We start from the raw sequence: 26,445 nt of genomic DNA on the forward strand, positions 1-26,445 counted from the left end.
TTGTGTGCACTCAGTCACTAAACAACAATATCCCGCCTTCATATAGAGTGGATGAGAGTGGGTGGAGGGAGAGACAGAGACAGAGTGAGTTAGGGTGGTGAGAAACAGACGGCCAGACAATGTCTCAGTGACAGAAATCCTTGTAAATTCCAGCTTTAGTCAGAAAGATTCTCTTGGAGAAACAGAAGCTACAGTATCAGTTCTCACTGATACTGTGGAAGAGACACATTATTAATCCCACACTCAGGAACAGTGCTGCCTTTTGACAGAAGAGATGGGGAGAGGCAAAATAAACTGAATGGTCCAGTTCAAAACTGTGTGCAGGCTCAGAGGGAGTAGGTTCAGGAAGATATTTGAAAGTGAGATAGTTTAGGACAGTCGCTTGCAAAGTGGATGGGATCCTTGGCTTCACAAATGGAAGCACTGAGTATCCATTGGATCCCGCATAATCCACGGTGTAAAAGGAGGCCATTTGCCCATTGCATCTGCACTGACTCTCTGGCAGAACATCTTTCGCCCATGGCTAACCCTCTTACTCTACACATCTTGGGTCACTAAGGGGCAATATATCATGTCTAATCCATTTATTCTGCACATCTTTAGTCTATGGGAGGAAACTGGAGCACCTGGGGAAACCCATGCAGATACAGGGAGAATGTGCAAACTCCACACAGACAGTCAGCCATGGAGGAATTGAGCATGGGTCTCTGGCGCTGTGAAGCAGCAGCGCTAACCAGTGCCACTCTGCTGGTGTAACTTTAACAATCCAATTCCTTTCTGAATGCCTCACTTGAAGCTGCATCACCACATTGTCAGACAATGCATCCCAGAGCTGAACTACTCGCTGTGGGAAAGGGTTTTCTCATTATGCTTCAATCACTAATGAAGGGTCAGTAAATTGGTCCACGAGGGTGAAAGGGTTTCATATGATGTGACCCTTCGTAAACTGGGTCTGTATTCTCTGTGATTCACAAGCATGAGAGGCAAAACATTAAAACATACAAGATTCTGAAGGGGTTTGATTTTGTGGACATTGGGAGATTGCGGAAGCTGGCTCAGTGTAAGGATCAGATCATTTCGGACTGACATGAGAATACATTTCTGCACTCATTGGGTTGTGATCCTTTGACATGCTCCATTGTTGAATACACTAGTGGTGGCACAGTGGTGAGCATTGCTGCCTCAAAGCACCAGGGAACCGGGTTCAATTCCACCTTGGGTGATTGCCTGTATGATGTTTGCACATCCTCCCCATGTTTGCAATTCATCCCATTCTCCAAAGTTTAGATGGATTGACCATGCTAAATTGCCTGTTAGTGTCCCAAATATATTGGTTAGGGGGATTAGCAGAATATGTGGGGTTACCGGGATAGGTTCTGGGTGGGATGCTCTGTCAGAGAGTCAGTGCAGATTCAATGGACCAAATGGCCTCCATCTACACTGCAGGTTATGACAGTCTATGACACAATTAAGGCTGAGATAGACAAATTTTGGTTTCTCAGGGAATCAAGGGAGTGAGGAGTAAAGTGGAGTTCAATCCCAAGATCTGAAACTCCATAAGCAGCTGGTATATCCACACCTGGAGTCTGCATCCATAGTTTGGAACCCACACTTTCAAAAAGATATACAGCTGATATAAAGAGTGCAAAGCTGTGTCACCAGGAAAATGGAAGGCATGAGGGGAATACTTAGTGAGGGATTAAGAATTATTGGATTGCAACCTTTCAAGAGGTTGATTTATCTTTTAGTTCAAATTTATAAATTGATACATGACCTTATTACCCAAGCTTGAAAAGTTCTTTATTCGGAGTTACCATATTTTTGATGATCGTCAGTATCAACTACAGAAATTTGATTCACATCATAATAGTCAGTTTGTTTTCTCCCCAATAGAACTGCTGATATTTTAAATGAATTTGTTAGGAATGCTGAAAATGTAGTGACTTTTTAGAAAACTTGTCAGAAATATAGTGTGATGTCTATCTATGTATTGTCTGATGATGTTGCTGTTCTTGTTTTAATACTGTGCCTATGTGCTTTGCACTGCATGGCAATAAAGACATATAAACCATAATTGTTTTGAATGGTTTAACATTATTGATGAGCCACATAGTAAATGTCTGCCCTTATTTCCTGTGTTCTTGTGACTGGACAAGACACAAGCATGGATACTGAGGGGAAAAAAAGGGTGGAAATTGCAGAGGCAATGGTTAAAAGTTTTCTATCCGAGTGAGTTATATGAGTGGTGCCAGAGGACTGGAGAATTGCAAATGGTAAATACACTTCTTCAGAAAAGGCTGTGAGGATAAGCCAACTAAAGTCCAATCAGTTTAACCTCAGCAACGTGAAATATTCTCCAAACACTGGAGATTAAATTAACACTCACTTGTGCTGATGTACATTAAGGAAAACACGTACATAATGATTAAAGGGGAATCATATTTTACTTGCTTAAGATTTTAATGAGGGTAACAGAAAAGGTTGATGAGGGGAATGTGGTAAATGTGAACATGGACTGCCAAAAAGCATTTTATAAATAAAGGGGCACACAGCAAACTTGTGGTAACATTTGGAGCTGATAAAATAAAAGGCACAGCAGCAACATGGATAGGAATCTGACAGAGTGACAGGAAACACAGCAGTGGGAAATGTTTTTATTTGGAATGGAGGTCGGTTAAAGTGGGATTCCCGGCGGGTTGGTGTTCGGAATCCTGCTCTTCCTGATACATATTAGAGACATCGGCAATGCTGCACAGAGCACATATTCAAACTGTGGTAATTACACAATACGTGACAGCATTGTGAACTGTGAGGGGGTAGTGTTGAAGCTCAAAGTTACTTCGACAGCTTGTGGATTAGTGAGACGAGACCAATTTAAAGCAGAGAAGTGTGAAATGATTTATTTCAGTGGGAAGTAAAGGGAGAGACAATATGAAAAAAATGATACAATTGTAAAGGCATGCAGGAACAAGGGACCTGTGACACTAATACTTGCTGTTTCGGTGACAGGTTGAGAGTGTGGTTCTTAAAGTATTTGGGATTGTGAGCTTTATACATAGGGGCACAGTTTACAAGACCAAGCAAGTTATGGGAAAGCTGTATAAAACCCTGGTTTGGCCTCAGTTGGAGTGTTGCATTATCTGCAGGACAGCACTGTTTAGAAAAGAGGGGAAGGCATAAAAAAGGTTGCAATGAATCTCTGGGCGAGGTCCAGGGATGAAGAAGTTCAGTTGCATCGGGAGATTGGAGAATTTGGGTCTTTGTTGAAGAGAAGGTTGAGAGGAGATTTGATAGAGGTGTTCAGGATTGTGGAGGGAAGTGGAAGGAGCTGACAGGGAGAAGCTGTCATGTCCCAATCTTCCTCTTTCAGGAAGTGTTCCCCAAACTGAATGAACAGGGCACTGTTCCTGGTTACACTTCTCTGGCAATGCTAAATATTCCGAGTATTTGTTTTAATGTGTAATATTTAAGATAATTATACAAACACAACAAATTGTTCAGAGTAAAGAAGAGACATTAAAAGTGAAAATTCATGTTGACATCTCTCTGCTGGGCTTTGAGTCTTTCCAGTATGGGCCACTGATCTGATTAATCCAATGATGCTTTTCCCAGTCGCCTGCGTAACATGGCTTGAATCCTGGACTTTCAGTTTTTGAACTACACAGCAGAGCGTTTAAGAAAGTATTGGGGCTGAATGGCCTCATCTGTGCTCCAGTCCTCCTTCCGTCTGGTGAGCTGATCTGACACCCACCCCAGAGTGGAGTTGCTGCACATATTGCCTTAAAAATGGTCTCTCAGCCTGAGGGAATAACTGTGAATCTCATCACCACTTCCATCCTGACTAATTTCCTCCACTTCAAACCGTCCATCAATGCCAGAAGGAGTCAGAACTGGAGTAGGAGTCTCCACCAATGATTCAGTCCCATCTTTGACCACTCGAGCATCCTGCCTTGCCTCACATCTTCTCTGTTCTCCAGCAGCGATGATGTTCCAGGGTCTTGGCTACTCTGAGTGGCCTGTTCGAGGATCGCCTTGCTCCAAAGCAGCTGCCTTTTGATGTTTGTCAGCAAGTGGTTGAAACTTGGCTCCTCTTCACCTCCAACTTCAGACCAATCGGGGACTTCCATCTTCCAAGCTTCTGGGGCTGGTTGAGCAGAAACAACAATAATTGAGGATTTTGCAGTGTTGCCACATTCGAGCAGATTTCCACCTGGGGCATTTCATTAAACACCGGCTTTTTCACTTCATTAACAACTATAGGAATGGCAATGCAATGTCTTGGCCCATTTATCCTCACATAGGATTTTGCACATCATGTTGAAGTTGCACAAGACATTGGGAAGGCCACACTAGGAATACCGTGTGCAGTTCTGGTCACCCTATTATAGAAAGACCATTATTAAATTTGAAAGAGTGCAGAAATGATTTACTAGGATGCTACCGGGACTTGATTGTTTGAGTTATAAGGAGAGGCTGAATAGACTGGGACTTTTTCCCTGGAGTGTAGGAGGCGTGGGGTGATGTTATAGAGGTCTATAAAATAATGAGGGCCATAGATCAGCAAGATAGTCAATATCTTTTCCCAAAGATAGGAGAGTCTAAAAGTGGAGAGCATAGGTTTAAAGTGAGAGGGGAGAAACACAGAGGGTGGAGTCTGGAACGAGCTGTCAGAGATAGCAGCAGAGGTGGTTACAATTTTGCCTGGGCGGCATTGATGAGTTGGGCTGAACGGCCTGTTTCCAGCTGTAAATCTCTGTGACTGTATGACTATGACTCCAGCCCTATCCGGAAACGATGCAGGTTGTCACTATCATTGCTGTAAGTGGAGGTGGACAATGCTCATTCACAACATCTGTATTCCGTATGAACAGCTGGCAGGTAGAACACCAAATCAATGGTAAATATTCTGTCAACATCCAGTGAAACTGGGTAACTATGGTAACGGGTTGGTATATTGACAACACAGGACCCTGTGACAATAGCTTCATCCCCAACAGGGTGATGTCACCACATCCACAATTTCCCCAGTTTGGAGATTCCAGTCAGGAAGCAAGGAGCAAAGTGTAAGACACCAGAAAAAAGACAAGAGATCTTCATTTCTATCAAACAAATCATTATGTCAGGAGTTCCCAAAGGACAGCCAATGAATGACTTCTTTAAGAGGTCATAGTCATAGAATTTTACAGCACAGATAGAGGCCATTCAGCCCCTCGTGTATGTACTGGCCATCAGCATCTATCATTTTTCAGCGCGTATTCAAACATGTACGACCTGATGAGGGAACCAAACGTAACATTTCCACATTTGCTGACAACGCAAAACTGGCGGAATTGTGAGTTGAAGGAGAATGCATGGAGGCTTCAAGGTGATTTGGACAACTTGAGTGAGTGACCAAACACATGGCAGATGCAGTACAACGCGGCTAAACGTGAAGTTCTACATTTTGGTGTGAAAAACAGAAAGGACAGGGTGAGAGGAGATCTGATTAAAACATAAAATTCTAACAGGGCTGGACAGATTAGCTGCAGGAAGGATGTTTTCCTTGGTTGGGGAATGTAGAACAAGAGGACACAGTCTTAGGATACGGGGTTCACCATTTAGGAAGAAGAGGAGGAGAGATTTCTTCACCCATAGGGTGGTGAATCTGTGGAATTCTCTACCTCAGAAGCTGTGGAGACCAAGTCACTGCATATATTCAAGAAGGAGAGAGAGGTTTTTTTTAGATTTTACTGGCATCAAGGGGTATTGGGAAAAATGAGAACATGGAATTGAGATAGAGGATCAGCCATGATCACATTGAATGATGGAATAGACTCGAAGGGCTGAATGGCCGACTCCTCTTCCCAGTTTCTATGTTTTCAAGTTCTGATGAAAGGTCACAGACCTGAAACACTAACTCTGTTTCTCTCTCTAAACAGATGCTGCACAATTTGCTGAGCTTGCTTTTCTGCTTTCATTTCAGATTTCCAGCTTCCGAACAGAATCCAGCCAGAGTCAGCACCTTCAGTAGAGAGAGAGAGAGAGAGGAACCAATGAGTTAGAACTGAACCCAGCCAGAGTCAGCACCTTCAACAGAGAGAGAGAGAGAGAGGAACCAGTGAGTTAGAACTGAACCCAGCCAGAGTCAGCACCTTCAGTAGAGAGGGAGAGAGAAACCAGTGAGTTAGAACTGAACGCAGCCAGAGTCAGCACCTTCAATAGAGAGAGAGAAACCAGTGAGTGTAGAACTGAACCCTGCCAGAATCAGCACCTTCAGTAGAGAGAGAGATAGAGAGAGGAACCAGTGAGTGTCGAACTGAATCCAGCCAGAGTCAGCACCTTCGTTGGAGAGAGAGAAACCAGTGAGTGTAGAACTGAAGCCAGCCAGAGTTAGCACCTTCAGTGGAGAGAGAGAAACCAGTGAGTGTAGAACTGAATCCAGCCAGAGTCAGCACCTTCAGTGGAGAGAGAGAAACCAGTGAGTTAGAACTGAATCCAGACAGAGTTAGCACCTTCAGTGGAGAGAGAGAAACCAGTGAGTGTAGAACTGAAGCCAGCCAGAGTCAGCACCTTCAGGAGAGAGAGAGAGAGAGAGAGAGAGAGAGGAACCAGTGAGTGTAGGACTGAACCCAGCCAAAGTTAGCATCTTCAAGAGAGAGAGAGAGAGAGAGAAACCAGTGAGTGCAGAACTGAATGCAGCCAGAGTCAGCATCTTCAGGAGAGAGGGAGGAACCAGTGAGTGTGGAACTGAACCCAGCCAGAGTCAGCACCTTCAGAGGATAGAGAGGTAACTAATCTAAACCCTGTATTCAAGAACAGATGATGTGGAGATGCCGGTGTTGGACTGGGGTAAACACAGTAACAGCTTTAACAACACCAGGTTAAAGTCCAACAGGTTTATTTGGTAGCAAATGCCATTAGCTTTCAGAGCGCTGCTCCTTCGTCAGATGGAGTGGAAATCTGCTCTCAAACAGGCCACAGTTTGCCCTGTTTGAGAGCAGATTTCCACTCCATCTGACGAAGGAGCAGCGCTCCGAAAGCAAATGGTATTTGCTACCAAATAAACCTGTTGGACGTCAAGAACAGAGGCAGAAAAGAAAGAGGGAACCAATGAACAGTGAGCTGAACGCCGGTCAGAGGGCAGTTGCTGGAGTCCATCATCAAGCATTTGGAAAGCAGGGTTATAATCAGCATGGATTTAAGGGAGGGAAATCACGCTTGACAATACGACTGGAATTCTTTGAGGATGTAACTAGGAGAGTTGACCAGGAAGAACCTGTGGATGCGGTTTATTTAGACTTTCAGAAGGCTTTGGACAAGGTCTCACATGACGTTCTTAAGTTTTAAAGGTTAATTTGTTTTTTAGTGTCAGAAGCAGGTTTACATTAACACTGCAATGAAGTTATTGTGAAAATCCCCCACTCGCCAGACTCTGCTACCTGTTCAGGGAGAATTTAGCATGACCAATATACCTAACTAGCACATCTTTCAGATTGTGGGAGGAAACTGGAGCACCCAGAGGAAACCCACATAGATGCAGACGTACATAGATGTACGTGCAGACTTCACAGTGACAGTGACCCAAGCCAGGAGTCGAAGCCGCGTCCCTGGCGCTGTGAGACAGCAGTGCTCACCCCTGTGCCACCTCTCTACTATATCAAATTAAAGTACATGGGATTGCAGGTAGTGCCTTGTAATGTATAGAAAGCTGATGAACAGACAGGATGCAAAGAGATGGCATAAATGGGTATTTTTCCAAGTGGAAGGCAGTGATTAGTGGGGTACCGCAGGGATCTGCGCGAGGACCCCAACTGTTCATATTATATCTGAATGATTTGGACACGGGATAAATGTATTATCTCCAAATATGTAGATGATGCAATTGTGTGGGAGGGTGAGCTTTGAGGGGCATGCAGAGATCCTCCAGCGTGATTTGGACAGGCTGAGTGTGTGGGCATCTACATGGCAGATGTAGTATTATGTGGATATTATGGCAGATGATGAAATTTGAATTCACTATGAATCTGCAATCAAAAATCTAATTGTCGCTTGTCATTGAACCCTATCTGGTTTACTAATGTCCTCTAAGCAAGGAATTCTGCTGGGCCAGAGTGTGTTTGAATTGTCACGTCTAAAGGTAACAAAAGCATGGATGAGGGTTTCAGGGATGGGTGAGTTGAGGTATTACAAACACTGTGTGATGTTACACAGCTGGAAATAGGTGATCTTGGTGAAGGAACAGATATGTGGTTGGAATCTTATTTCCGAGTCTGATGAGGTGCCAAGATTATGAGGGTTTGTTTCAAACTCGGACATTGACAGTGGGAGATGGACTCAGTGACTGAGAACAGAATTTGTAGTGGAAACATTGGTCTTCCAAATATTTAATTGGGGGAATTCTCTGCTTAGCCAGTACTCGAGGTCGGAGAAGGAGTGTAATAACTTAATAACAGGGGATTGGTTGCGAGAGGTGATGGTGAGGTACAGCTGGGTGTTATCAGCAGACATGTGAAAACTAACATTGTGCTTTCAGATAATATCACTGAGGGGTAAGGTGTAGATGAAAAATAGGAAGGAGCCAAGGATATATCCTTAGGTGATTTCGGTGGTAACAGAACAGGATGGGAAGAGAAACCATTGCAGGTGATACTCTGCATATGACCAGAAAGATAAGAATGGAACCAGCCGAGTGCAGTCTTACCCAGCTGAACAATCCCTCCTCATCTCCCTCAACCTACCCACACCTTTGACATGGTTGACTGCCCCATTATGCTCCAATACCTTCCCACTGTCAGGTCAGTGTGCACAGCAGGTGAAGATGTTAATGTACCTGACATCCTGGGAAAACTAATGATGGATGAAGGCCCACTCAGTAAACGAGTGGAGAGAAAGCTGGAGTTCTCAATCATCTTCATCTCGAGCGGCAGCTCCTCCCTCTCAATATGTGTGGTGAGATCAGGCCATTCTGCTCAGTCAGGAACACCCAGACTGACTGTAAGAGAGAGAGAGGCTGTAATTAGAACCAAACAATAAGGGAGATTCACTCAAAGTAACCAAGCCCCATCCCAAAACAGAGCACAGGAAGATCCCAGTATCTAACCGTGGCCTCTGCAAAGTGAGCTGCTCTAACCTGCTGTAACACTGAGCCCAACACACAAAGCACGGGAAGATCCCAATTTCTGTGCTGATTGGTCTGACTCCAGGGAGTTTGCAGTGCCGCTATTGCCCTCTTTTTAGGGCAGTGCCGCTATTGCTGAGACGGGGGAACTGCAGCGTGACATGTTTACACAGGAAGCTGCCATTGGAAACACTAAGCTGCGGATTTATAGAATCCGACAGTGCAGGAGGAGGCCATTCTGCCCATCGAGTCTGCACCAACTACAATCCCACCCAGGTTCTACCCCCAGCACTGACCCGAGCTGGTCCCCATGAAACGAAGGAGCAGTTTAGCATGGCCAATCCACCTAACCCGCACATCTCTGGACTGTGGGAGGAAACCGGAGCCCCCGGAGGAAACCCACGCTCCCCACGCTGTGAGGCAGCAGTGCTAACCACTGTGCCACCCCATTTACAGCCGGGCAGGATGAGATTCCCGCTACCAAAACCCTTCACCCATCCGGTGCCCCGCTGTGGATGGATCCGGACCCGGGGACTGAAGCCAGTGCCGGGACAATTGCTGCCGCTCCGCGCGGTGTCTGATGGGTCCAGGGTAAATCCCCACCAACGGCCTGCGACCGACAGCTGGGAAAACCAATCGGAAATTGACGCATCGCGATTATCCAATGGCCGCTCTGCGCCCACTGAGTGACAGCTGCGTTATCCAATCAATGGGTTCCATAGTCAGAAGTTCGAGACCATTAAAAATGATGCTCCCAATTGTAACCAATCGCAGACCGCGTTGCTAACAACAACAGCCCCACAATGTGATTGACATCTTCTCTAGCCAATCGTAACGCAGTGTCCAATCGGACTGTGCCGCTCGTGCGCGACTGCCGGTCCGATGGTAGTGGGTTATCGTTGATATTTGCCCTATTTTTAGGTCAAACCAAACAAACAAACTCGTGAGCGTCACTCCCAGCCCAGCGTCATTGCGTCATTCAATTCGATCCGGAGCTGAAACCAATGAGAAATCAAAGAGCTGGAGGCGGAAAGAATCCTTAAAGTGGAACCGCTCACACAATTATAGTTGTACAATTATAATTCGTTGATGGCAGTTAAAGCGGCAAAAGGACTGCGGAAAGTCAGAGGATGCAAAAGCTGGAACCCGCGGGAAAGGAAGGAGGAAAGAAATGAAGGGAACAGGCGACAGAAATGAACGAGAGGAAAGCAAGCTGGGAGCCAGGGGCTTTTAGACAGGGTATTCCAGAGCTGAAACCCAGAGAGCTGAAAGTACGAATATCACTGGTGGAGTGAACCAAGTAAGAAGTCTAACAACACCAGGTTAAAGTCCAACAGTTTTATTTGGTCGCAAAAGCCACTAGCTTTCAGAGCGCTGTTCCCTCATCAGGTAAGTCAGGTAACGTGATGAAGGAGCAGCGCTCCGAAAGCTCGTGGCTTTTGCGACCAAATAAACATGTTGGACTTTAACCTGATGTTGTGAGACTTCTTACCATGAGGGCACAATCAGTGGAGCTCAGATATCTCAGAGGATTGTTATGCTGGAGTTGATGAAAGGGAGGAAGAACTGAGGACATGGAGGGTTTTGGAAACACGGATAAGAATATTAAAATTGAGACATTGCTTAACCACGAGTCAGTGTTTGTCACTGAGCACAGGGTTGATGCATTAACGGTATCTGGAGTAAATTCTGATTTAATGATGAGAAATCAATTAGCAGCTATCTGGACACAGCAGCACAATAAATCGGATCAGAAGTGGACCACTTGGCCCCTCAAGCCTGCTGCTCCATTCAATAGGATCATGTTTTAGATTCCAAACCACAGAATCTTTACAATGCCGTAACAGCCCATTTGGTCCATCAAGTCTACACTGCCTTATTGAAATTGCATGCTACCTAATCCCACTCTCCCGCCTCACAGCCCCAGAGACCCGGGTTTGCTCCTGGCCTTTGCTGACTGTGCAAATTTTGCACATTCTCCCCCGTGGGTTTCCTCTGGGTGCTCTGGTTGACTCCCACGATTCAAAGATGTGCAGCTTAGGTGGATTGGCCATGTGAAATGTTCCTTTAGTTTCCAAAGATGTATACATTAGGAACTGAATCTGTGCAATTTTGACACTTATTTTGAAATTTTCCCCCTGGTTCTTGATGAACGCTTGACTGGAACATAAAAAACTCTATCATTGAATCCCTCCATTGCAAAAGGTGGCCATTCGGCCCATTGAGTCTGCACTGATTCTCTGATCTATCCACGCAACCTCACATATTTATCCTGTTAATCCTCCTAATCTAAACATACTGGGAGACATAAGGGTAAATTTAGCATGGTAAATCCACTTACCCTATCAATGGAGTGTGGGGGGAAACCAGAGCACACAGAGGAAAGCTACGTGGACATAGAGAAAATGTGAAAAATACGTACAGTCACCCAAGGCCTGAATTGAGTCCAGGTCTCTGTCATTCTGCAGCAGCAGTGCGAAAGCCACCCTTATTTCTCTTCCATAAGACCATAAGACATAGGAGCAGAATTAGGCCACTCAGCCCATCGAATCTGTTCCGCCATTTTTCTCATTCCCATTCTCCTGTCTTTTCCCCATAACCCCTGATCCCCTTATTACTCAAGAATCTATCTATCTCTGTCTTAGATACACTCAACGACCTGACCTCCACAGCCTTTTGCAGCAAAGATTTCCATAGATTCGCCACTCTCTGGCTGAAGAAATTCCTCCTCATCTCTGTTTTAAAGGAACGTTCCTTTCGTCTGAGGTTGTGCTCTGGTTGTAGTTTTTCCTACAAGTGGAAACATCCTCTCTGTGTCCACTCTCTCCAGGCCCCCCAGTATCCTTTAAGTTTCAATAAGATCCCCCCTCATCCTTGTAAACTCCAACGAATACAGACCCAGAGTCCTCAACCGTTCTTCATACAACAAGCTCTTCGTTCCATGGATCATTCTTGTGAACCTCCTCTGGACCTTTTCCAAGGCCAGCACATCCTTCCTTAGATACGGTGCCCAAACTGCTCACAATACTCCACACGGTGTCTGACCAGAGCCTTTGCCAGCTTCAGAAGTACATCCGTGCTCTTCTATTCCACCCCTCTCGACATTGCATTTCCCTCCCTAACTGCCGACTGAACCTGCACGTTTACCTTAAGAGAATCCTGAACAAGGATTCCCAAGTCCCTTTGTGCTTCTGAGTTCCTAAGCATTTCACAATTTAAAAAGTAATCTGTGCCTCCATTCCTCCTTCCAAAGTGCGTAACCTCACACTTTCCCACATTGTTTTCCTTCTGCCATTTCTCTGCCCACTCTCCCAGCCTTTCCAAATCCTTCTGCAGCACACCTGCTTCCTCAATGTTACGTTTCCCTCCACAGGTCCTCACAGACTTCTTCCGTGAGGAAAAATACCCAACTTCTCAATCGATCTTCATTGCTACAAATCTTTGTCAACAGAATCATTCATGTGAATATCCTTTGCACTCCCTCCAAACTTCTTCAAGTGTGGTGCCCAGCACTGGACTCAGTGCTCCAGGTGAGGCCTATCTAGTGTATTTAAAATCTCAACATGATCTTCTTATTCATGTATTCAATCTTCCAATAAAACATAGGGTGTCATTTGCTTTATTACCTGCTCTCTCAACATGCCCAACCACCTTTAATGACTTTTCTACTGAGAAACCGAGATCCCTTTTTTCCTGCATTTCCTTAAGTGTTTCTCCATTTATTTCTCCACACTCTCAAAATGAATCAACTCACACTTCTGTGCATTGAACATCATCTAGTTAGGTGATTGACTCGCGCAGGTGCCCAACTGTGGCAAATTGGGGAATTTCACAATAACTTCATTGCAGTGTTAATGTGAGCCTTACATGTGACTAATAAACTTTACTTTAACTTTACTTTTCTTTACTTTTACTTCATCTGCCACTCGTCTGCCCAGAGGACAGCAATGGAATCATTCACTCAGCATCAACACATTGTTCTGAGCTCTAGGGTCTCTCAGAATAATTCACTCGGCCTCTCAACATGGAACAACCACCTCATTCCAGGGGGTAATGTAGTGAACCTTCTCTGTACCGCCTCTAATGCAAGCTTATCTTTTCTCAAATGTGGATACCACAGCTGCACACAGCATTGCAGATGTGGTCTCCATAAACTCCTGTACAATTGTAGCAAGACACTTTTCTTCATGTCCTCCAATTCACGTGCAATAAAACCAAACATGCCATTTGCCTTTGTAATTGCTTGAATGAATAATCCAGATTGTGCTCCGAATTCTCGAGAACATTTTAAATCCGTCACATTTCAAACTCTCCTCAACTCTGAAGAAGAGTCACGGACACCAAAAGCATTAACTCTGTTTCTCCCCCGATAGATGCTGCGAGACCTGCATGAGGTTTCTTGCATTTTCTGTTTTTATTTCAAATTCCGTCACTGTGCCATCCTCATCTCCTTTCAGACACATATTTGTAATTTTTTAACTCTCCAGTGACTTAGGCCACCAACTGTCTTGTCATTTAATCAGTGCTGCAATTCTACTTGTTTAGAAACGACAAGAGAACAGTTCACACTCGATTCAGTGATGAATGATGAATGAGAAATTATGTGAGGAGTTGTGACAGAAAATGAGCATCTCTGCCTTCTCCCTGTAACGCGGCAGATAACAATCTAATTCCTTTGGAACGTTTCAATTGAATCTGTATCCACCGCACTTTCCAGCAGTGTATTCCAAACTTTAAACACTCACTGTGTGAAAAATGTTTTCCTCGTCTTCCTATTCCTTCCTTTGCTCATGATGTTCAATCTGTTCTCTCTCATTCTTCATCATTCCACAAGTGGGAACAGTTTGTCCCTATCCATTCTGTCCAGACTTCTCATGACATTTAATACCTGTAAGTGGAACCCCTGATGGAGTGGTAAGATATTTAAACCAGTAGACATTAAGGCATGGATACAACTCGCAGCATTCAGTTAAATGACTTTTAAATACGTTTATGATCTAACAAGAAGCAATGTGAGATGCAGTAATTTCATTCAAATGAGTAATTATGATTGTAAAATACATATGCGGATATTTTGAATGGATTATTATTGACTTTAAGGAAGTTACCAATTGGCAGTAAACCAATCCAGATAACCCTTTGTCAAAGGGTCATCTGGACTCGAAACACGAGCTCATTTCACTCCTTACAGATGCTGCCAGACCGGCAGAGATTTTCCAACATTTTCTCTTTTGGTTTCAGATGACAGCATCCGCAGTAATTTGGTGTTATGTTAGAGTTGTACTATTGCACCTCATTTCGAGTTGTAGGACTGAGAAACGTTACTAATGAAATGGATTCGATACTTTGGAACTGTTTTCCTTTTACTTTTCATTGTCTCTCTATAATCTTCCTACCAGAATGAATCACTTCACAATTCTCAGCTTTGAATTTCATCTGTAACTTGTCCACGCATTCCGTCAACTTGCCGATGTACTTTTTGAAGTTTTACACCAGGCTCCTCACAGGTCACGATGCTTCCAAGTTTCACATTGTCCACAAATTCTGAAATTGTGCCCTGTGCACCATCACCTCTGTCTAATATATCCTGGTGCATGTTCACAGTATCTACACCTTGTGTGCATATCAAACTGGGTTGAGGCTTATAACAGAAAAGAGGAGCCAATGCAGATACCTGCCTGCATATTCCACGTAATTCTGCAGAATTGTAGTCAAGTGGTTTTGTTATTATTGTTAAGAGGAAGTAACAGAGGATGGTTTCGATCCATCGGCCTCTGAGCTATGAGCCAAGTACTCTTCAGCTGCGCCACTCTGCTACAGAAAGTCCATCTTCGCTTCCACCCGCCCCCCCACCCCCGCCCGCCTCCGCTCCCCAGTCTCCGCCCCCTCCCCCCTCCCCCCTCCCCCCTCCCCCACGACCCCTGTCCCCTTCTCCCTCCCCCTCCCCCTCCTCCCCCGTTCCCCCTCCTTCCCCTCCCCCTCCACCTGCCTTCCCCTCCTCCCCCCTCGCCCTCCCCCCTCCCCCGCCCCCTCCTCTCCCCTGCTCCCTCCCCCCTTTCCCCTCCCGCTCCCCCTCCCCCTCCCATCTCCCCCTCCCTCTCCCCCTCCCCCTTCCACTCCCCTCTCCCCTCTCTTTCTCCCCATCCCCCCTCCCTCCTTCCCACTCCTCCCTCCCCCCTCTCCTCCTCCCCCTCACCCTACCCCCCACCCCCGCTGCCTATCAATGCAATCAGTCAGATATTCACTTCCACACTTTTGTTTAACACCATCACCAGTGTCAGGAGGCTCAGTCTGGCTACACAATTCCACTGCATTACACCAAGAATAAAGGGTCAGAGAAAGACACACACAAAAGCAGCCAAAGAGGTTGTTTGTTCACGTGTAACGACAGTCACGGAATTGATCACTGATGTTTGAAAGGAGTTTTCTCTTGTAAATATGTTTATAAATACATTTCCCGCTGTGTAACTGTGCTCCCTGCTGTTCAAAGATGTTCACTGTTGTTGTGCAAAGTGTTTCACTGTTTTTCCTGCTGTGCTCTATGATATAGAGGTTTACAACATGGAAACAGCCCCATCGGCCCAACCTGTCCATGCCGCCCAGTGTTTTACCACCGAGCGATTCCCAATCGCCCGTGTTTGCCCCATACCCTCCAGACCCATCTTACCCATGTAACTGTCTCAATTGTTGTTGAGAGATGATTTCTGCTGTTGTGTAAGATGCTCCGCTGTTGTGTTTCCGGCTGTGTAAATGTTGTTTTTTCGATTCTGTTAATATGGCCCCTGCTCTGCAAATGTGTTCCATGTTGTTTGAGAAGATTCTCCGTGAAGATGTTTCTGTCAGTAAATTGTTGCATGTTGTGTTAAGATGTTACCCGTTCGTATGCTTTCTTGCATATAAAATTGATTCACTGCAGATTGAAGTTTTTTGGAGAAAAGAGAAGCCGATGTAAATACCTGTCTGCCGACTCCACGGAAAAGCCACAAGTCGTTTCATTGTCAGTGATAATAGGAATAGCAGAGGATGGTTTCGATCCATCGACCTCTGGGTTATGGGCCCAGCACGCTTCCGTTGCGCCACTCTGCTCCGGCAAGGGGCATTGCTGCTGCCTATCAATATAGTCAGGCAGATTTTCGCTACTGTATCATTTAATACACGTTCCAGTGTCAGGACGCTCAGCCACTGCATCAAAGCGAGAATAAAACAGAGAAAAACACACAATAGCAGTAAGAGAGATTGTCTGGACACGTAACGACAGGCAAAGGTGATGGGAAACCGGCAAAGCACAGAATTGGAAAATCGATCTCTATTTTTAAAGGAATTTTCTGTTGCAAGTACATATTTGTAAATATATTTCCTGCTGTGTACCTCTGCTCTCTGTTGTTGAGAGGTGCTTTCTGCTGTTGTGTAAAATGTTTCCCTGATGCTTTCAATATCTTTCCGGTTGTATAAATATGATCCATGTTGTGTACTTTTTTTAAATGTTCTGTTCATATATGCCCTGCTCTGAAAACGTGTTCCGTGTTGTGTGAAAATATTCTCCGTGAAGATGTTTTCTGTTCGGCAGAAAGATGATTAACTGGTCTCATAATGTTCCATATTGGGTTAAAATGTTGCACGTTGTGTTAAGATGTTCTCTATTCTTGTATAAAACTCTGGTTAAACTGCAACTGGATAACGATCGCCCAATTTCGACTGTATTTTACCCTCTGTTAGTGAATGTGATTGGGGGATTCAGATTGTATCCACACATGCACGTGAGTGAGATTTGTTCTGTATCTATCTGTCTCCGGTTGTAGTTGCGATTGTTTATTTGTTTTATTCATTTCGAAAGGTGGGCATCACTGAAGGGGCCAGCATTCATTGCCAATCCCCAACTGACATTCGGAAGGTGATGGTTTGCTGCTTTCTTGAACGGCTGCAGTCCATGAGGTGTCGGTACAGCCACAGTGCTGTTCGCCATACAGTCTTTCAGGATTTTGCCACTCTGACAGCGAAAGAGCCGCGATGTATTTCCAAGTCAGGATGGTGAGTGACTTGAGGGGGAGCTTGCAGTGCTGGTGTTCCCATGTATCTATTGCCGCTGTCCTTCGAGATGGTAAGAACATAAGAAATTGGAGCAGGAGTAGGCCATCTAGCCCCTCGAGCCTGCCCCGCCATTCAATAAGATCATGACTGATCTGATAGTGGTTTAGTTCCACTTACCCGCTCGCTCCCCAAAACCGTTAATTCCCTTATTGATCAGAAATCTATCTACCTGTGACTTAAACGTATTTAACGAGGTAGCCTCCACTGCTTCAATGGGCAGAGAATTCCAGAGATTCACTACCCTCCGAGAGGAGAAGTTCCTCCTCAACTCTGTCCTAAACTGACTCCCCCTTATTTTGAGGCTGTGTTCTCAAGTTCTTATTTCCTTTCTAAGTGGAAAGAATCTCTCTGCCTCTACCCTGGTAGAGGTGGTGGGCTTGTGGGTGCAGTCAAAGAAGAGTAGATGAAGAAATATTGCTCCCATTGCCTGAGGAGAGAAGGATGGCTTTTAATGTGCAGAGTTTTTAGGACCTGGGATGCACTGCCTGAGAGGGTGGCAGAGGCAGCATCAAATCAGGGCTGTCAAGGGGGAATGGAATCAGCACCTGAAGTGAAAGGATTTCCAGGGTTATGAGACAAGGACGGGAAAGGGATGAGCTGAGTTGTTCTTGTACAGACCAGCATAGAGACAAAGGGCCGAATGGTCTCCCTCTCTTTGCTGTATCCATTCTAAGATTCGAGGTGTATGAGTGTTGGACTCATTCTGTATCGCTCTGTCTCTGGTGCGACTTATGTGTGTGATGTTCATTATGAATCTCTCTCAGAGACTTTGCAAATCTGTACACATTCTATCTGGAAGGTACATAATTGAAACAGGGCCTTTTGTTCTAATTAATACATGATTCCACACTATCCTCTACTAAAAATCTTCAACGTAACATCATCTGCTTATCTCTGAAATTCATTCTCCATCGTCTCATTACCGAGATTTTCCTTTCGTACATCTGTGCTAGTCGACTCAACTGCTCCAGGTAATAGCAAATTCGAAGTTATACTGACTGCATTTAAAAGTACATCAATATTGATTTCTCTATGGAATGTAATGCCGATATCCAATCATTAACTCCTGTTTGATCTGTCTCTGCAACAGCGACAGTTAAGATGCATTTTTCCGCTCTACTGCAGTTCTGTATTGCGGCCAGTGGATGTCAGCACACTCTGGTAGGCTGAAGTTCAGACATCAGAGAGGGACACAGCAGACAAGAATTGTTCACATCATATTGAACCTAGGACTGCGGAATTTAGAAATACTAAATCTTTTGGCCATTTCATTTTGAAATCTACCAGTACGCTGCTTCCCTCTGTATTCGTCATTTAAATCCTGATAAATGAGCAAGGCTATGCTTATAATTGAATGTATTAGTGCCGGTTGGCATTTTATTTGGAACCAAATGGCATTTGAATCATTAGCTTAGTTAGAATTTCATTCAGCAACAGTTTAATTATTAGTACAAACCTATTAAAGCATATTTTTCAGAAAGTTTTACCTATTTCTGATTGGGGATATTATATAGAGAGAAATTTGCTTTTCTTGATAGAAATTACTGACCGATATCTGGGTGCTTAGTTTTCGAACTCAAAATTTGTCAGTGGTGCAAAATTTGAAAATATTATGATTTTTAGTGAGGAGGATATTGATAATCGGCAAGAAGATATCGACAGGCTGGTGGAATGGGCAGACACGTGACAGATACAATTTAATTAATGTAAGGAAGTGTGAAGTGATGCATTTTGGTCCGAAGATCGAGGAGAGGTGATATAAAATAAAGGATACACCTTTACCCGTCCTAATCCCCATTGCACCTTTACCATGCCAAGATTCCACAGTCTATTCACCCATCACAGAACCCATTGAATATCCAGCCTGCAGTCTACATTGCACATTCTACTTGCACATTCATCATTCAACATTTTACACTCCCATTTTCCGATGTACCTTCACCTTGCAACATCTCCCTGCGCCGTCTCACAAGCCAGCCAACGTCGCACCTCCACTCTGTCCATTGCCCATGCTAGGCTTATCCTGCCCAGTCCGCATTGTGTTTCACTTTGCTCAGTTACAATGCCCAGATTGCACAACGTTCCAACTTTTATATTCTCCATTAATAATAAATGAATAAATAGAACCATCCCTTGATTAAACACTGTCACTTTTTAGTGGGTGAATTTCATGAAGTGCTGTGTGTGGTTCCCTCCTTGACCTTGATGCTTCTGTACAAATGTAGTCAAAGGAAAATTATCCAAATATATCTTCAATTCTCCTGCTCATTCACAAGGAAATGAGCGGGTGATGGATACAGTTTCAATAGTAGCTTTAAAAGATAGAGAATGGATTTACAAATTTAAAATCCAAGGGAGAGATCAATGCCTGGAGTTGTTTTCAGGCTGTGGCGACGAGAATAACAATGCACATTTTCAATTTGAATTGTTCAAAATACTAGAATGGAATATCCATTGTGGATGAAATGAAACTTTAAACTGTGCAACTGTGCTGTGCTTCAGCGGCTTGTCATATAGTCATAGCGGTTTACAGCATGAAAACAGGCCCTCGGACAACTTGTCCATGCCGCCTTTTTTTCAAAACGCCAAAGCTAGTCCCAATTGCCCGCATTTGGCCCATATCCCGCTAAACCCATCTTACCCATGTAACTCTCTAAATGCTTTTTAAAAGACAAATTTGTACCCGCCTCCACTACTGCATCTGGCAGCTTGTTCCAGACACTCACCACCCTCTGTGTGAAGGAAATTGCCCCTCTGGACCCTTTTGTATCTCCCCCTCTCACCTTACAGCGATGCCCTCTAGTTTTAGGTTCCCCTACCTTTGGGAAAATATATTGACTATCTAGCTGATCTATGCCCCTCATTATTTTATAGAGCTCTATATGATCACCCCTCAGCCTTTGACAGTCCAGAGACAAAAGTGCCAGTCTATCCTCCCGTTCCTTATAACTCAAACCATCAAGTCCTGATAGCATCCTAGTAAATCTTTTTTGCACTCTTTCTAGTTTAATAATATCCTTTGTATAATAGGGTGACCAGAACTGTATACAGTATTCCAAGTGTGGCCTTACCAATGTCTTGTACAACTTCAACAAGACGTCCCAACTCCTGAATTCAATGTTCTGACCAATGAAACCAAGCATGCCGAATGCCTTCTTCGCCACTCTGTCCAGCTGTGACTCCACTTTCAAGGAGCTATGAACCTGTACCCCAAGGTCTCTTTTACAGGAATCTCCATTCATCCATCACCTGCTGAGCATATCCAGCATTTTCGGTTTTTGATTCTGGTTTCCAGCTTCCAGCTTTGCGTTGTGTTCTGTGCAGGTGTTTAACTGGAACAGGGAACAGATTCTGATCAGCGCTGTGACGGATAGAGTAGAATGTGCCCCCGACTATCAAGCCTGTGAGATTACACTCCGAGCTGTCCACGAGAATAAGGAAGAGAAAGAGGGAGGATCATTCTGTGATGGACAGATTTCATGTACAAAGGCCAAAATGGTCTGTATTCCCACAGCTGTTTTAACAGACATGAGATGTAGCAACATGACTTGCAATCAATAAAGTCCCTCTTCACAGTCCTTGACTTTTTAACTACGAGATTGTTGAACTTTCCACATTGTCAAAATTCCATACATGGACAAGTAAAGCAAACTTCCAGCATGTGGCGCTTTGGGTAGCGCGTTAGACATCTAAATAATGGCAAGTCAGCCATTCAAAGGTTGTGGGTTTCAGTCCCACCAGAATCGGACTTGGGGTCCGATTAGTAGAAAGCAGGTTGCTGCTCCGTGGATGTGATTCAGCTTCGGCACCGACATTTCCTGCTCTGCCATCTCTCCATGCTGCTTCTGTTTATTGGCTCCCAGGGAAACCACTGACTCAAAAATAAATCGCAAACCCCGGGGGCTTTCTTAAAGTTTGACACGACGTTCGCTGGTTGCGTTAGAAACAGTAGCATCTTTTCCAATTAGATATTTCGCTTCTTTTGAAGATCACGAAGATTAAACAACACACACGTGCAACAACAACAACTTATAAATAACTACAATCAATAAATAAATATCAGTGCCCTGAAACCTGGTGGTGTTATTCTGATGTGTCTGCTGCGCTTGTCCTTCTCGTCTGCGGTGGTCGTGGGTTTGGAAGGTGCTGGCAAAGAAGCCTTGCTGTGTTGCTGCAGTGCATCTTGTAGATGGCGCAAACTGCTGCCATTTTGTGTCTGCAGTGGGGGAGTGAAGCTTTATGCATGGGAAGCGAATAAAGTTGGAAGCTTTGTCCTGGCTGGTGCCAAGTTTTTGTAGTGCTGTTCAAACTGCATTCATCCAGGCAAGTTATCTCAGGAAACCAAGTGCTCCCGTTTCCTCCCACAGTCCAAAGATGAGCAGGTTGGGTGGATTTGGCCATGCTAGATTGCCCCGTGGTCCCCAAGGTCTTTGTATAGGTAGGTTAGCGGAGTGGATGCGTGGCGCTGCGGAGATAGGTCCTGTGTGCAATTCTCTGTCGGAGTGTCGGTACAGACTCGATGGGCAGAATGGTCTCCTTCACCACTGTCGGGATGGTGTGATTCTAAGGCGATTTGACTCTGTTCGAAATTCCCTGAGAAAACAATGGAACGCTATGTTTGTAGAACTTGGAGAATTGGATTCATTGCAAATTAAAAGTTTTTTTACTGCAAGATGATGAAAGTACCTGGATCAGGTCAATAAATAGTCAAGATATTTGTGGAGACTCTCGAACTATGTATTTTTTATCGTTGTAGATTATCCACTGTGAAGGGAAAGACAACATTGACAAGCAAGAAATGGATATTGCGACTTACGCAGTTGCAAAGTTAACTGGAAAGGAATCCGAGGATCTGAATCCAGAATCTTCTAGTTTAGTAAATCGGTGCTTTAACCAACTAAGCCACAGAGCCTGATCCTGCTCTTCGTGGGTACAGCAGAATGCTGGAAATACATTCCAGATCTGGTGGTATGAGTGAAAAAAGAGATATTACCAGATCTGTAACGTACCTCTGAAAATAGAGATAGTTCACATTTCAGATGCAGACCTTTCACGGGAATGACCGGTTCTCTCTCCACAGATGCTATGGGATCTCGGAAAGATTCATGAAAGAAAAATAACTGAATCCCACAGTGGCCCATCGAGACTGCACCGATTTCCCTGTAAACCTTTCAAATCCGCCTTTCCCCGACACCCGCCCACCAGGGTCTCAGGGGAGGTGCTCCTTAGGAATTCACAAAAGAAAGCACATCAGAGGGAATCATACAAATCACTCAGTGAAACACTTCCACTAAACATTGAGAGGTTCATCGTGAGCTTGGATCCACTTACTGTTTTCAGACACACATCTGGTATAAAAGTAGCCGTGTTCAGGATCTGATTCACACACAGTTTTCTGCTCTGAAGGCAGATGTGCTCCTTCTGTGGCACGAGGTGATTTTTAAAAAGTACTTTATTCATACGGGATATGTGTGCCGCTGGCGCGAGAAGCATTTATTGTCCAAATTAATTATCTTTGAGTAATTGGCGATGAATTCATTCTGGTGCCGCTGCAGTCCATGTGGTATATGTGCATATACACTCCTGTTCGGGAGGGAGTTGCAAGATTGTGAGCCAGCCAGGGGAACGGTGATACATTTCCAAGTCAGGATGAAGTGTGTCTCGGAGTGGAACTGACAGGTGGTCGTTGTTTCTCAGCATCAGCTGCCCTTGTGTTGCCAGGTGAGAAATTTCGTGGGTTTGGATGCTGCCTCGCGAACGAAAAATCACTGTCAGGAGTGGGATTTAAACCACGCCTCCAGAAGAGACTGCGACCTGAACGCAGCGGCATAGACCGCTCGGCCAACCTAACTACATCGCCAAAGCGCAAAATTTCTGCACAAGTCGATCTGAATTCCACCTTTATTGTCATTACATTTATAACTCGATGTATTTTTCTATTTTTGAACCCCAACCAGAGTCCTGTATCTGAGTCCCATCCTTTCCCAAGCTGCCGGGGGCTGAGGACCTTCTCATTGCTGCATTGCGCTGTTTGCTCAAATCAACAAAGACCCAATTCCCGCCCTCCCTGTTCCTTACACGAAGGTGTTGAGAGTGTCAGATCTGAGCAACGTGAAGTATCCATAGGAGTGTTACATCCTGGCGACAGGAATATCTCTCCACAGCTGCTTTCGGAGCTGCTGAATATTTCCAGCATTTCCTCTTTCTGATTTTGTCCCTTCATTACAGGAGTTCATTTACTGACAACCCAAAACTTGTCTCGAGGGCGCAGGTCCAGACATACCTTTTCTGTGATCTTCACACGGACAAGTTCACTCTTCACTTTCCAACACACAAGCTTTAAAATCGGCTGCTTCCATACTCAGCACCCTGCGGCATTGCCTTCAAACCTCACCCCACCCTCCACCCGACCACCAGGGCCTCAGTAGTACAAATGCTTCTTGGGAATTCACAAAAGCAAGGGGATCACAGTGTTTGTGAGGGAATATAAAAGGTTAATCCACACTCACAAACGGACTGATTATGTGAGAATTTCTCTCTCTCACGTACACACACACACACACACACACACACAGACCACCACCACCACCACCAAGGCAAATGGTGAAATTTCATCAATTAAGAACATCTGGGATTAAAAGTCTGACGACCATGAATCGATTGTCAAAAGGAAGACAACTGCTTCACTAATGTCCTTTAAGGAATGAATATTTTAACTGGTTTGGACCTAAATGGGGCCCACGACACACAGCAACTTTTGTGACTCTAAGCTGCCCTCTGAGGTGACCTATCAATCCGCTCAGTTCAAGGGCAATTTAGGATGGGCAATAATGCGGGCCCAGCCAGCGACACCCACATCCCAGGAATGAATAAACAAAATAAGTCGATGAGTCATAATGAGGGGATACAGAAACTCAGTTGCAGTACCAAAGGTTGTCAGAGACAGAATTAATTGAGAAACCATGTTTCAGTTCCGGAAGCTGACAGTCAGAGCAAGTCACTTCTACACGCAGTTTAACTGATAGAATCAGAAAGATCCCAATCTTCATTGAGCAGCAGATAATGCAAAACACATTCTGAATACAGACAGATGCACCAGAAAAAGCATTCCTTCTGGTTGCATCACAGCTTGGTGCGGCTCCAGCTCTGTCCAGGACCGCAAAAAATCTACAAAGTGTCCTAAACAAAGCCAGTACATCACGCAAACCAGCCTGCCATCCATTGACACGTCGCGTTGCCTTGGAAAAGCAGCCAGTTTCATCAAGCAGCCACATACCGTGGACAGACTATCTCCCACCGGCTTCTGTCGAGAACTGGATACAAAAATCTGAGGGCAGGCACGAACCAAGTAAAGAACAGCTTCTTCCTTGTTACCATCAGAATTTTGATTGGACCTATCTCGTATTAATTTGATCTTTCTCTACATGTTGCTGTGACTGTAACTCTACATTGTGCGCTCTCTCCTTTCCTTTGCTATGTATGGTATGCTTTGTCTGCGTAGCATGTAAGAAACAATACTTCTCACTGTGTACTAATGCATGTGACAAGAATAAATCAAATCAAATAAAATCAAATAATATGACACAGATATAAAGGTAAAGTCGCCGTAGTTGCAAATGACCAGAGGCTGCTTTCCCCCTCAAAAGGAAGAGCTTACAGGTGGCGATTTAGCCCAAGGGTTACCACACCTCAGGCGACAGGCAATGCTTGAAATATCTAATGTGCGATCTAATAGTACATCTGGATTTTCTTTGCAGAAAATTTGTATCAAAATCCTGATGTTGTTTTTAAATCCGGGGATAATATACGGCTGTTACAAACTGCCCTGCCACCTTCAATGATTTGTACACAGGTCCATATATTTCCCGCTGTTCCTGTTTCCCCTTTTGGAATTATATCCTTTATTTTGTATTGCCTCTTTGCGTTCTTCCCACCAAAATGAATCACTTAATTCTTCATCCGCCACATGTCCTCCCATTCCACTAAGCTGTCTGTGTCGTTTCGGAGTTCGACTGGAATTTCTGTAGCTCTTTTCAGAACCAAAGGACGTCCCAAATCATTTCACTGATAATAAAGGATTTTTGAAATATAGTCATTGTCCAATTGCTGAACTTTTGAACTGTCTGTTCGATACGTCAGACATTCCCATATGGGGATGGGGAATAAGTGCACCAGGTGTGGCTCTGTGGCGAAACGGATAGTGTGTTGGATTCCTCGTCATTGTCTGGCGAGACAATCAAAGGTAAACTTTGAAGAAATCAGCTGTTCATAAACTGGTTCGTTAGATGTTGGTTATAGTTGCGATGACCGAATTGTTCAGGCGTTTGATTTAAAATCTAATGTGGTTCACCGCGCGGGTTCGAGCCCCCAGGGGTTCGAGAGTGGATGAAACTGTTCATTTTCTTTAATCACCTCCAGAGGGCTGATCACTGACTGGAAAACTGATCGCCATTCCTATTGGATTTTGTGAAGATATCGGCGAAATATTGAGTGAACAGATGGAAAAGAAGACGATAACAATGTCTGTTTGATTTCTGTATTTTGGGAGCCGATCGTGGCTCTGCGAGGTGAAAGGGGTGAGCTTAGAGGTGCGGGATATGAATAGGGCACGGTTGAGCGCCCAACCAAACACTGAGGGTCGGGGTGGAGGCACCTTGCTTTCAGGAAGTTGGAGTCCATGTCAGGAGCGCCGATTTGGAAAGAGGCATCAGGGGAACAGTTCCGACTGAGGTGAACAAACTAGGGGAATGTGGATGGCGTCCTTACAGGGAGCGGGGTATGAGGATCTGTACTCGGCGTGTGAGTCGGTGGGGCTTTAATTACTGGTGGTCAGTCTATCTAGAATTGGAGGCAGACAGGTCAGGGAAGGGTAGGGAAGTGTCGCATTTGGACCATGCGAAAATGCGAGGGTAGAAAATGGAAGCAAAATAGCAATTTTTTCCAGACGCAGATGAGAGCAGGAAGCAGCACCGATACAGTCATCGATGTAACGGAAAAAGAGTTGGGGGGTGGGAAGAGCGGGTGGCGGGGGTGGGGCGGCGGATGGGGGTGGAGGCGTTGGCGGTGGCTGAACAGGATTGGAACAAGAAATATTCCACATACTCCACAAAAATCACTCACTTTCAGGCCCGTAACCGGAGCCGAACGGTGCCTTTTGTGATGCTATCTGAAGATTACAGTTTCCAACCCAGTCACTTTGTACAGAAATCTGATGGAACCTCCTCAAAACCGAACCTGTTAACTGAAATCCACTATTTCTT

At 44.7% G+C, this 26,445-nt stretch overlaps 1 long non-coding RNA gene and 1 other non-coding gene across 2 annotated transcripts; both read right to left on the reverse strand.

Annotated features, from left to right (window-relative positions):
- Positions 1 to 2,877: 2,877 nt before the first annotated feature.
- LOC144486285 (uncharacterized) lies at positions 2,878 to 9,676 on the reverse strand. Its single transcript, XR_013496241.1, has 3 exons — positions 9,625 to 9,676; positions 8,810 to 8,971; positions 2,878 to 4,144 (listed from the first exon to the last, which is right to left on the reverse strand). It is a non-coding gene; the product is annotated as an uncharacterized LOC144486285 (long non-coding RNA).
- Positions 9,677 to 16,111: 6,435 nt separating this feature from the next.
- Positions 16,112 to 16,183, reverse strand: trnam-cau (transfer RNA methionine (anticodon CAU)). Its single transcript has one exon. It is a non-coding gene; the product is annotated as a tRNA-Met (tRNA).
- Between the last annotated feature and the right edge of the window lie 10,262 nt (positions 16,184 to 26,445).

Source organism: Mustelus asterias, unplaced genomic scaffold (genome assembly GCF_964213995.1).
Source record: "Mustelus asterias unplaced genomic scaffold, sMusAst1.hap1.1 HAP1_SCAFFOLD_311, whole genome shotgun sequence".
Lineage (NCBI taxonomy): Eukaryota > Metazoa > Chordata > Chondrichthyes > Carcharhiniformes > Triakidae > Mustelus > Mustelus asterias.